Here is an 11909-nt window from a genome sequence, read left to right on the forward strand (position 1 = left end):
AAAATCTTCGATATCTTGTTCCTGACGCCTGGGAGCGTTAAGAGCTTCATGAACAATATAAACCGTCACACGTTCATTAACTTTATTCTCCAACCATTCCATTACTAACTTCAATCCATTTGCTTTTGACATATTTTCAATTCCAACTTCTCTCTTGCAAAGAATATTAAGTTTATTGCCATACATTTTGGATTTGTAGGGCAGAGAATAGGCCACCAAGAGCCCGCGTTTATTTTTAGGTTGATTAGTACAGGCGTCCCATAATTCTACCATGTCTTTGTATTCATCAAAGTTGCTGAAGGTGTTTAGATTAGGTAGAGGTTGCGAGAGTATTTCCTCTGAAAATATTTCCACTGATGAGGTCTTCTTAGATTCTACCTTCTTCATCTTATTACTCATTTTAAATAATAATAAAACTAATATAGTTTTTTTTTCTGAAAACGTAAAGAGTACAAACTGTACTTAATGCCGGAGAAGCTATGTATAAAACGATTTATAAATCATTTAAAAATTAAATTTGACACGTAGTTGTAATATATTTATATATACAATATATATAATGGGTAAAATTACAGAAAATTAAAATAAAACAAAAGAAGCGGGTCATGTACTTCAAGTATATAAAGTAAATAGTCTAATCCGCTCGTCATCGGGGATGAGAGAGGTTTGAATCTAGGCTTAACACCGCGTTATGACCTAAGATGTTCAAAATAATTCCTACTGCTACCATTGTCAGAGTAGGGGGGAATGCCTTGTCCCAAAATAGGCGCAAATCAATACAATGGACAGTTAGGACTTCTCAGACAAAAGTCGTCGTGCAATCAAATAGTTGGTTGTCTGAATGGGTGATACTTAACCTAATGCACCCCAGGTGTTTGGACCGAAAAGGAGACATTGAACCCACTTTGGTTATCCTGGGTTGTAGGACCATGGCGCTTGAGTGTCACGGGCACCATCCCAGCCCGTATGAGGTAATTGTGAGGAAAATTGTCAATTCAATTTGTTTTAGCATGATATGATTGAGTGGCAAAATTTTCCGATAGACATAATTTTCCTTTTTTATTTTAAGTAGCATAATTGTATTCTATGCTTATTAATTCCATATCATATCTTATTTTAAAAACGAGCTTTTCTACATTTTAGGCAAATAACTGCAAGCAAATAGGGAAGGAGGGAGTGGACACATGTATTAATAACACGATCGATCTCTCATGTTATGCCTTAAAAACTTGATAATTTGTTTCGAATTAACTAGAAGTGTCCAAGCAATATTAAGTCTCGAGATTAGGATTTTCCATAATAAGAGTTTTCTATATGTGAGCGCAACAATTTTTTTCCAATGCCCTTTCCTTTAAGACCTCTGAATCATGATTTTAATGTCCCAGTTTAGTTCTATTAAAAATATTAATTTTATTACATTTACGCAATTATAATATATGATCTAACTTTTTGTAACAAAAAAATCACAAAAAGATATTAAAATGAAAATTCCTTACATAAATAAAATACAATAGAAAATAAATTACAACTGAAAATATGTATTTTTTAACACTTGTTCTTACTACTACCGCACGTCCGTCAACATTTGTTTACAAATTTTAGCAGAAAACACGGTATATGTTTCAAATGTCGTCGTTCACATAAGGTTTTCAAAATTTTAATCAGAGTGTCGTCTATACTCTATGTATATCAATAATGAAGATCTAATTCATGAAAGGTTTTTTATTTATATGTCGCTTAAGATCTTGACAACGTCTTACTTGATTAAGTTTCAATAATTAAAAGAGTTTTTTATATTGCTCCTGTACAGATTTTCAAAAAATGGGATTAAACCACCTCTCTTTCTTCCCCCCATATTCAGGGATAAGGGATGGGAAACGTAAGAAAATATTATTCCAGGCCTATTTTCCAACTAGGCCTAAAAAACTAGTTTCGGGATGACGCAGTAGTTAGATTTGAAAACTATGAACAATGATGAAATAGCTATTATATGAATGCAAAGAAAAAAAGTATAGAATATAATTCAGGTAGTTGATTTCACCTATCATAAAATACAATAAAAACTTTTCAAAGAACCAATATGTTAGTGGCTTTAAGTAGAATCCCGTTATTACTTTGCCAACCCCCCCCCCTCCCCCCATTTAAAAAAAAGTTTTTTTGAGATGGTTAAATCTGATTTATTTTCAAACATTTTAAGGGGGGATCTACTTTACCCCAAAATTTGTATCTAGAAATAAACACCGCTTTAGCTCCCCAGCTTTAATAAATAAATTAAGTAGAATTGAATAAGTACATGGGTAACATTCTATCAACTAATTGTTCCATAGCAAACATATAAATTAAGAATTTAAAAAAAAAATTATTTTACGTTAAATATTAACAGAAAAGTTCAATTAAGTGAGCAATAATTTTTACCAAAATTAATGAAATTTTTTTTTTAACAAAACACAGTACACTTTTATTTACATATTGAACTAGTTTTGTATTTGTGATCATTTAGATGGGTTATCAATTCCACATGAAATGTAACTTTTTAATTGTCTAAAGACATGAGTTTTTCACATTGTTCTAAAGTATAAAATGTTGAATCCTACTCAGTCTTCAAAAGACGATCTCTCAATTTATGTTTTGCTATATGGACATTTATTAATGTGTAAATTTAATAATAAGTTGATGTGATTGAACGTCATATATATTGTTGTCAATCTGATAGCAGAAAGTTTCCATTGTTGTCTTTCTAATAGCAGAAATTTATGTTTGGTTGAATTAATTTAGCCAATAATGAACTGGGGAACGCGTTTGTTATTAATTAATTGGTTAATGCTAAAAGCAAGTTTCAGGCTATTGGATATTGGCCTACAGCCAATGAGGAACTGGGGGAAATGAGTTGATTTTATAGGCAAAAAAGAAAAGTTGCCCCATCACTTTTAAAAGGAGGCTGAGACCTAATTTTCGGTCAGGTTTCCCATCCCTTATCCCTGCCCATATTAAATTACTCTTTAGAAGCACAACCGCTTGTAATTTTTATTTAATTAAGAAAATAGTCAAAATTTCAACTCAATCTATGCCGTTCACAATTCTGAATGTAGGTTTCTTTGCATATCCGTCAAAAACGTTCCAAGGGAAAATGTAATTTAATCGGAGCAGCTATTCTATAACTCGGTTGGTTCTTATTTTCATGGCAAGCACATGGCAGGAGATTTTAAAAAAATAAATTGAAATAAGGGTGTGGGGTGGTTTTTGCTCTAACCTTACGGAGCAACCCTGTACCTATTATAACGTAATCTAACCTGACCTAAAATATTAAAACCGCACTGAAAACTACCCCCCCCCCCCCACCCTCCCACTATTTAAGGAATCCGCCAATCGCTGTGTGTGTCTGTTTGTCTTTATATATCGTGAAGCAGTATAAAAAATGCATATAAAAAGGCTTTTAGTCAGTAAACTATTTTTTTCGCAGCATGACAAAATCAAGAATACGTTCATATCTATTATACAAAGTAGAATGATGTCTGTCTGTCCGTCCTTTAAGATCTCGGTAACCACTGAACCGATCGGATTCTACTTTTCAGGGTAAATACCTATTGGTCCTATTTCCCCCTACCACCCTCCCCCCAAAAAATTGTTTTTAGGCAGTTATTTCTAAATAAATAGTAGCACCAGAAATACTTTTATTTTCAAATTTTTTTTTCAAATTACCTCTTAGGGCAGAGGGGGGGGGGGGGTACAAAATTTAAAAAAAAAATTCTAAGAGGATAACGCCTAAATAGTACACAAAAACATTTTGTTAAAAAGTTTCTATGAGTGTTATAGCTATTAACTTAATCCAATAAACAGTCCAACCCATCAAAAAAGTTTTATCTTCAATTCCGCGGCGATATATAACACAGTTTAGTCCAAGAACACATTTCTCTCTAGTACTCGAGCTTTTATAATATCATATTTTTTGCTACAACATTACGTTAATCACAAAATTGCCCCAATAAGAAAGAAAGATTTAGCAATATCCCACTATATTGGACTACAGATATATTCATGAGCCTTGTGTTAGGTTAGGTTAATATCCTTTATAGAGGGTTAGATCTTCTATTAGGGAGGAAGGGAAAAAGTGTGCGTGGTTTAATTAACTTATTAGCAACTAAAACTGTTTGACTTTACCGTGAAGGTATGTACATGTCTTGCAATGATTTTAGGACATTGTCCCATCTCCCACTCCCATGTGAAATAGCCCCCTGAAGATTAGAGCTGTACCTCCTATTTGAAAGTGCACATTTTAACAAATGATAAATATGCTTGAAGCAGTAAACAGCAATTTGTTAGTGAATATAATATATCTGTAATAGATTTCTTACATTTTCTTTGGTAAAAAGAAGATGGTCTAATCTATAATAAGACTAGATTAGGTTTTTGCTATCAATATGTGAGTGTTACATGTTATCAAGGAATACGAGGTCCAAATATGGCTCAGCAAAAGAGATTTATAGAAATACACATAAACAAACAAATAAAGAAAGAAATTAGACGGACTTATGACTCAGAAGCTGCCAGCCATCTGTCATTTTACTGATGTTTAGCTGCTAAAATGATGACATATGAAATGAATTGTTGAACGGCCAGGTAATTTTTGGTGGTTCCTTGGCCAAAGGCTGGCATCGGAATTACATAAATAATTCTTATCCTCAAAGGCATAAATTTAGCACTGAACCCCTCATTTGTTTCGAAATAAATTGAGAATAAGGGAGTATGATAACCTGAACTAAAGTTATAAACAAACAAACAAAAACTTCCGCTGCCCATAACATTGTTAATTCATTTCAAAATGCTATGAAATCAACAATGAGTACTTTGTCGGAAACAGTCACATAAATTGTAACAAAATATTTATGTGACTTTGTAAGGGAAGTAAACTCCACTAGAGATACATGGCATTACAAAAAAAATGATTGGGAGAGGAGGAGGTGGGACTGGGAGGCTGATTAAATATAAATATGATCATCTGCTGATACCACAATATTATTTACTTTTTGTACAGCTTTGTAGAACTTTTTTTAAAGTAGCGAAGTTACTATACAAGTCCGTCTGAAATCAATCGTTCATAACGCAGATATTAAATTGCCCTCATATTACTTGAGTATTGTAGATCTCGATCTATTCTTAAACCAACTAACTATCCCTCTGTACTTCCGTCTGATTCGGCAATTGTTGTAGTGGTTGTATTGTGCTTTAAAGGAAATATAACTTTTTTAAGGTGTTACGTTTTTTAGAGCCCCCTCCAGAGAAATCGTCCCCTTCAGCATAACCGCCAAAAATTTTATATGATATTAACGTAAATGTAGAGAACCAATTTTAAATGTAGGAGTTAGATGCGTGAAGCCGATTCTCATCTAATCTAGTGCTGTATGCTTGATTTTTTACCGTTTATTATTCTTCCCTTATGTCATTTCTAAGACTTTTTTCGCTTTTTAACGATTTTTTCAATTTTTTAATGTCGATTTTTCTTTAAGTTTTTTTACCAATTTTTCTACAATTGTACAAAAATGCCTAGCTTGGGATAAATGATAATTATTTGTAAAGATGTATCTTCCTGAAAACTGCTTACATAGCTAGTAGTAGCCATGCAAAAAACTTGATGAATTGGGGCGAGTTTTTTGCTTTCCCAAGCCTCCTCCCCCCGTCACTCCCTTACCCCCCACACATATCCATGCTACTCTTAGATAAGAGGTTTCTTCTTCAACTTTTTCCGTAGTATCCTTCTTTCGGTTTATGGACCACCAATACAGCCCCATCCCCCTTCACGTAAAATGAAAAAAAATACATACAAAATTTTTCTTAAGTATTGATATAAATGGGGAAGAACTAAAAGAAGTATGGTGTCCCTATCCAGCCCCCACCCCCCCCTCCCAAAAATATTTGGCTACTCTTAAGGAGATAAAGTTAAATAAAAGGGAGATAGTTAATACTTACTTGTAGGTTTACTTGTGTCTACTGCCTAGCATTGCGGGGCAGCTATAATCCATCTTACCTAATCTAACCAAACAAAACCAAAAATTAACAGTGCTAGTGCTTAAATTGTACAGTGTTAGAACTGAAAAATCAGTATGTAAATGTTTTAGAGTCGACGCAAAATTGTAAGTAAATTTGTTGCAAAGCTGCTTGATACAGGATAATGTTTATGGACATACTTACATTTTTAGGACTTGATTTTAGAGTTGCTTTGCTTATAATATTGGCCTTTGTTGTTGTCCCAGGAATTAGTATAAAAAAAAATCAGATCAATCGGATAATTAGATCACACAAAAATTTGTTGTTAAAAAGTAAGAAAAATAACATGTTTAAAATGGACGTACGGACATTCTGGTAATGATTATAGAGTTGCTATGATTTCTAAATCGTACCTAACTACTACAGGAATCACCATGCAAAGTTTGAAATCGATAGGACAATTCTAAGATGCCTTAATAAACGAAAAAAGCTATCCGTTTCGGACGGACGTACGGACCGACCCTAATTATAGAAAAGCTTCGCTTTAAAAATATCACAGGGGGAGGGGTACAAGGAGGGTCTCAACAGACAATTAGTTGGTTGTTGCCACTTTTTCTATATTCCAACTTCCCTTTATTATTTATTTGATAAAACACACAAACAGATCACCATATTCTTTTTGGTGCATTACTGCCTACATTTTTTAGGCAGCGCAGCTACTCTGCATCTAGAATATGACCATACGTCTGTCCATCTAAGACTGTAAATATTTACATGTTAAAATCAATTTTAACCATTTGTATTTGTAAACTATTAATTTAAGTTTACGAAGTTTAACGTCCATGTTAACCTTCCAAAACTTTAAGACCCTCGTTTTACCCCCCCCCCCAAAAAAAAAAAAGCTTGGACGTCCATGCATAATAATTATTTTGACACTGGACGGACAATGTATAATTATCCTCTAAATTTTATAATAAATAGTGATTCTCAAAACGATTAGACACTATCTCTGCAACTACTTTTAGAAAGAAAAACAAAACATATTGTATTTTTTTCAGCAGAAGAATAGCGCATTTTTGTGAAGACTTCATTTCTACGTTTTTGATATTGTCATCATTCTTGTTCATACATCTTTTATATATTTTTTGTACCATATAGCTTCAAATATTTAGGTCATTATTGTCTTATAGCTAAAAAATCTTGGCATTCATAGAGATATAAATAAAAACATGATTTTGTATAGAAATGTTTCTATTACAATACGAACTTATGTACATAATTATATTTATAAAAACTAATATAATATTATATATCAGTTTTTTTGAGAATTCAAAAAAATGGTTATTAAACATACACAGTATTGGCTTTAACTCTAAGAGCATAATAATAGCATATACAATAATAGCGTTACATGTGTAACGCATTTCAGACATACAGTCCCTGATGATAATTAGTCAATTAATATTAGAACAACAAAATTATATATTCTTTTAATTAGCAATCATGTCTACCTTTCATTAGAAGAATTAAAACCAAGTATTGGCAGCTGCACCAATGGTTAGATGGTTTTTCTAATTCAGAATGTTAAACAACCGCAAAAAAAAATCCGCAGCTGCAATGACTGCGTCGAAAGCCATCTGTAAGCGCAATTTTTTTCAACAAAACAACCGGGCAGGTTTTTTACCATTTTGTTTATACAACCGCAGCAAATCCAATTCCATTTTTTAAAGTTGGCAGTAAGTTAACCGACAGCACTAATATTGTCGGATGATAACCTTAATTAAAACCAAATATTTTATGAATCATCAAAGAATATTGAAACAAACCAACAAAAAGGTTCCACCATTCAATTATACAGAAACTGGGCCAACAATTTCATAAAATTGCTTTCAATATAAATCCATTTATTTTATCATTCGTTTATCCGCCGTCTTAATTTCATCAGATGTCTGCAGGTTTTCAAAAGCGTGGCTTTTCTACATGCTGTAAATGTCTCTACCTTTGTCTGTCATTTTAATCATGTTTGACTTTTTCTTCCATGTCCAAAGATTACAATCTATTATACAAAGTCGTATGTACAAAGTAGAACAATTTTTGTATGTCTGTCCCTTAGGATCTCGGTAACCACTGGACCGATCGGATTCTACACTTCAGGGAATAGACCTACTGGTCCTGTTGTGTTTTTAGGTTATTTTCTCTTGGGGGTTGGGACATCTTCACCCCTCTCCCCCCCCCCAAAAAAAATATCCCCCTAAATTTTTTTTAAATAGAAAATGGTGGGGGCACCTCCAATTTTTTATTTCTTTTTAATTACCTCATGGGGCAAAGCCCCTAGAGGCTAGGGGCGAAACCGCTAGTCAAATGTACAAAGTAGAACTATTTGTATGGCTGTCCATCCGTTTGACTGTCCTACTTTTCTTTAAATTCTCGCTTTTCGATAAATGAAATAAATTTTGATTTTCAGGGAATTTACCAATTGGTCATTTTTTTTACCCTGACATTTATAATTATGCCTGTAGTAAATTTTCTAAAAGTAAAAGAGTTGACTCTATTTGTGTTAAAATCAGTTTGTCTGGTTTGTTAGGCTTCACTTTTATGAATGTTATGATTCTTGTATTATTATGAAATTAGACCATCTCAATCCACCCACCAATTTTCTTCAAATTGGCAAAAACTGTTTTTATTAAAAAGTTTTCCAATTGAACCGCTGGGAACATAATATCAACAAGGATGATAACATCCATAGAAGCGAAGCTCTATAAATCAAACAGATATTGATCACTATAAAGTAACAACGGTTTCAAACATCAAACATATCTGAAAGTCGAAATAAAAATTACTTGAATGAGGGATGCATAACACGGACATTATAAAGAGGCATCACTTATAACAAAGTAAATCTAATCGTGATAGGAATCTTTTTGTAATGATAATGATTGTAGAGATGTCAAGTTTGGAATCGAAAGGACAATTCTAACATGATTAATTCGGCGATAAGATCAATCTTTGTAGACAATGAATTTGAAAACACAATAGAAGCTTATAAAAGAATTAGAATAATATCAAACTCGACCGCTAACCCCCTCATCCTACATGAGTTATGTAAATAATTTGGCTCTTATAAGTCCTGATTATAGAGAAGCTTCGCATTATACAAGAAATAAGCTTCTGTCTGGAAGATACAATACACGCACACACACACACACACACACACACACACATAATAAGATATTCTCAATATATTGTTTATGAAAAAATTAAAGTACATTGTCTTGTCCTATTTATTTAGTTGAACATTTTCAGTTTTAATGAATATTTAATTCAAATTATACACATAAGAAAAACGTTACTATATTTATGTATTTAATTATTTGAGTAGATAAAGCTTGAATTTTACTGAGGCAGTTAGTTTCTTCAGAATAATAAAATGCGATACAATCGATCAATAGATTTCCATCTTTGCAAATATATTTCTATTATACTTTTAACTCATATATCGAATTTACTCTTAACATAGATCAACCTTGTAAAGAATTTTGACCTCCATGATTTCTTTGTTGAAATTCTTTTTAATAATATATTTATTTGTCTAATTTTTATGGTTCTACTGAAAATTCAACCTAAATAAATGATATGCCATTGCCTTGAAATTTCGTTGTTCTTCAATAAAAAGTGTTGTCAAAAATAATCCAAGATTTTAAAATAATGTCTCAAAATGTTATTTTTGCACAAAGCATGTTGTATTTGGTGGTCAGCAGGAATATTGGGATAGGGAACTAGAGGGTAAATTATTCTCCCCTTCTCTCAATTCTAATTTGAAAAGGTTCCTTAAATAAAGCTGATAAATAATAGAGAAATTTTGGGGATAATAATGATTTATTTACCATTGTCCTCTCCCTCCCCCCTGATGGTTGGTAACACTTAATGGAATTGCGTAGGCACTGCTCAAGATATGAAAGGGTGCCCAGACACAAATATTTCTTAAAGTTTGTCAAGGTTTTTATACAAGTTTTAGCTTTAATAAAGTAAAAAAAAATATGACCTAAAATTTATAAAAATCAAGTAAAATAAATGTTTTGAAGTTCACGTAAGACTTTGCTCGTATGTTTATGAAATAGACATAATATACTTAAAAATTCGTTGAACTAATAATGTACAAACTAATTAAGATATAGGATAAAGTCCTGCCTTAAAAACATTTGAATTAAACCTCAATTTTGTAATAAGTTACTTCAATAATATAATGATTTAATATCTATAAAATATCAAATGCCAACAGATAGATTGAAAGAAAATTAGGGTTGCATACATACAACAACAAAGACAGAGTGAGGGAACTGAAAACTAAATCTTGTATATAACCTTGTGTGACAGGATGTAAGGAGACTTACTTACAAAAGTCCAATTGATGGCCCTTTGTTAACATATTTCACATGGTCTGCCCAATGTCGAAAAAGGTTTTATATATTAGCAAAGCAACTCTAAGAGTGTTCCATACTCTAAGGTCTGTCGGTCAATAAAAAAGACATGGAAAAAGAAAGAAAAATAATGAAAGACGTTCTAGATAATAGTAAAACGGAAAAGCTTTATTTAATGCCAAGTATTTGATAGAGATAGAAAAAAGGCACTGTAAACAAAAGAACCAAAAGCAAAAAAGTTGAAAAAATTGGATTCCAAATTTGGAACTGTTTTTAATATACTAGCTACCCATTTTTCCAGTTTTACACAAAGACTAGTATATTTCCCCAGCCAGGGGCGTCCAAGCTTTTTATTTTGGGGGGGGTATTTACCCACCCAAAATTGTGGGGGGGGGGTAAATACCCCCTCCTAAATGGTTGGGGGTGCCTACGGCACCCCCAAGGTAGGGGTAAATTTTAAATAGGGGGGGGTAAAATGAATAAAAGTTTGGGGGTGCCTACGGCACCCCCAAATTCGTTTGGGGGGGGGGGGGGGGTAATCGCCCCATAACCCCCCCCCCCCCTTGGACGTCTATGTCCCTAGCTACTTCATTTTCAAAAACTTTGCTACTAATTTATTCTTGTTTACTATAAATGTAGTCGATATGGTTCCCCTTTAATAATCTGCAAATCATACATTTACGTTTTCCTAGGAAATATAATGTGACCTTGGCTATTGATGTCAAAACCAAATAATGTCAAATGTTAGTTGTAATAAAAACAAGGATGACAGCACAAAAAGTAGCTTAGCTCTTAAATGTAAAAGAAAGACCAGAGGTGAATTCTTTAAAAACTTTTGCCACACTAAAATCAGTGAGGCAAACTAAAAATTTAGAGGGGATAATTTTGCCCCACTAAAATTTTAGTGGGGCAAAAGTTTTTTTAAGAATTCACCTCAGCACAGCAAAGGGAAGAAAAACAGAACAAAATTAGATATGAGCAATTGTACAGATGCTCATATTATTCTCCACAAAAGACTTTAGTATTCTATCTTTGATGAATAAGAGAAAAACACACATTTAAAAAAAAATGAATTATAGAGTAGTATTGATAGATAAAGGATAAATATATTTTTGTCAGAAATTTTTTCACCCAAAAAATCAGCATTCAATAAATAACAGAAGAGTAAACAAAGTTTTCCAAAATTTTATGTTCTCTAGACCATTACAGACATTCACAGATATACAGACCAAGTGAGTTATAGAGTAAATGCTCCACAAATACGTTCAGCCGTCTATCTATAAAGCAGTTGGATAGGTCAAATTTTTCCTTAAGAAATAAGCATAACCGATACACTGTCTGATCAAGTAAAGTATATACTGGATGCTCATTAGTACAAGGAACCTTAACCAAATATTTCAGCTATCTAACCTAAATAGCAATCTAGAAAATCACGTTTATCCCTAATTTTTTTTAATCGATCAATGGTGCTTTGGATAAAGGGAAATGAAATAGGTGGAGAGCATAATT

Source organism: Acartia tonsa, chromosome 1 (genome assembly GCF_053477335.1).
Source record: "Acartia tonsa isolate MP-2025a chromosome 1, ASM5347733v1, whole genome shotgun sequence".
NCBI lineage: Eukaryota > Metazoa > Arthropoda > Copepoda > Calanoida > Acartiidae > Acartia > Acartia tonsa.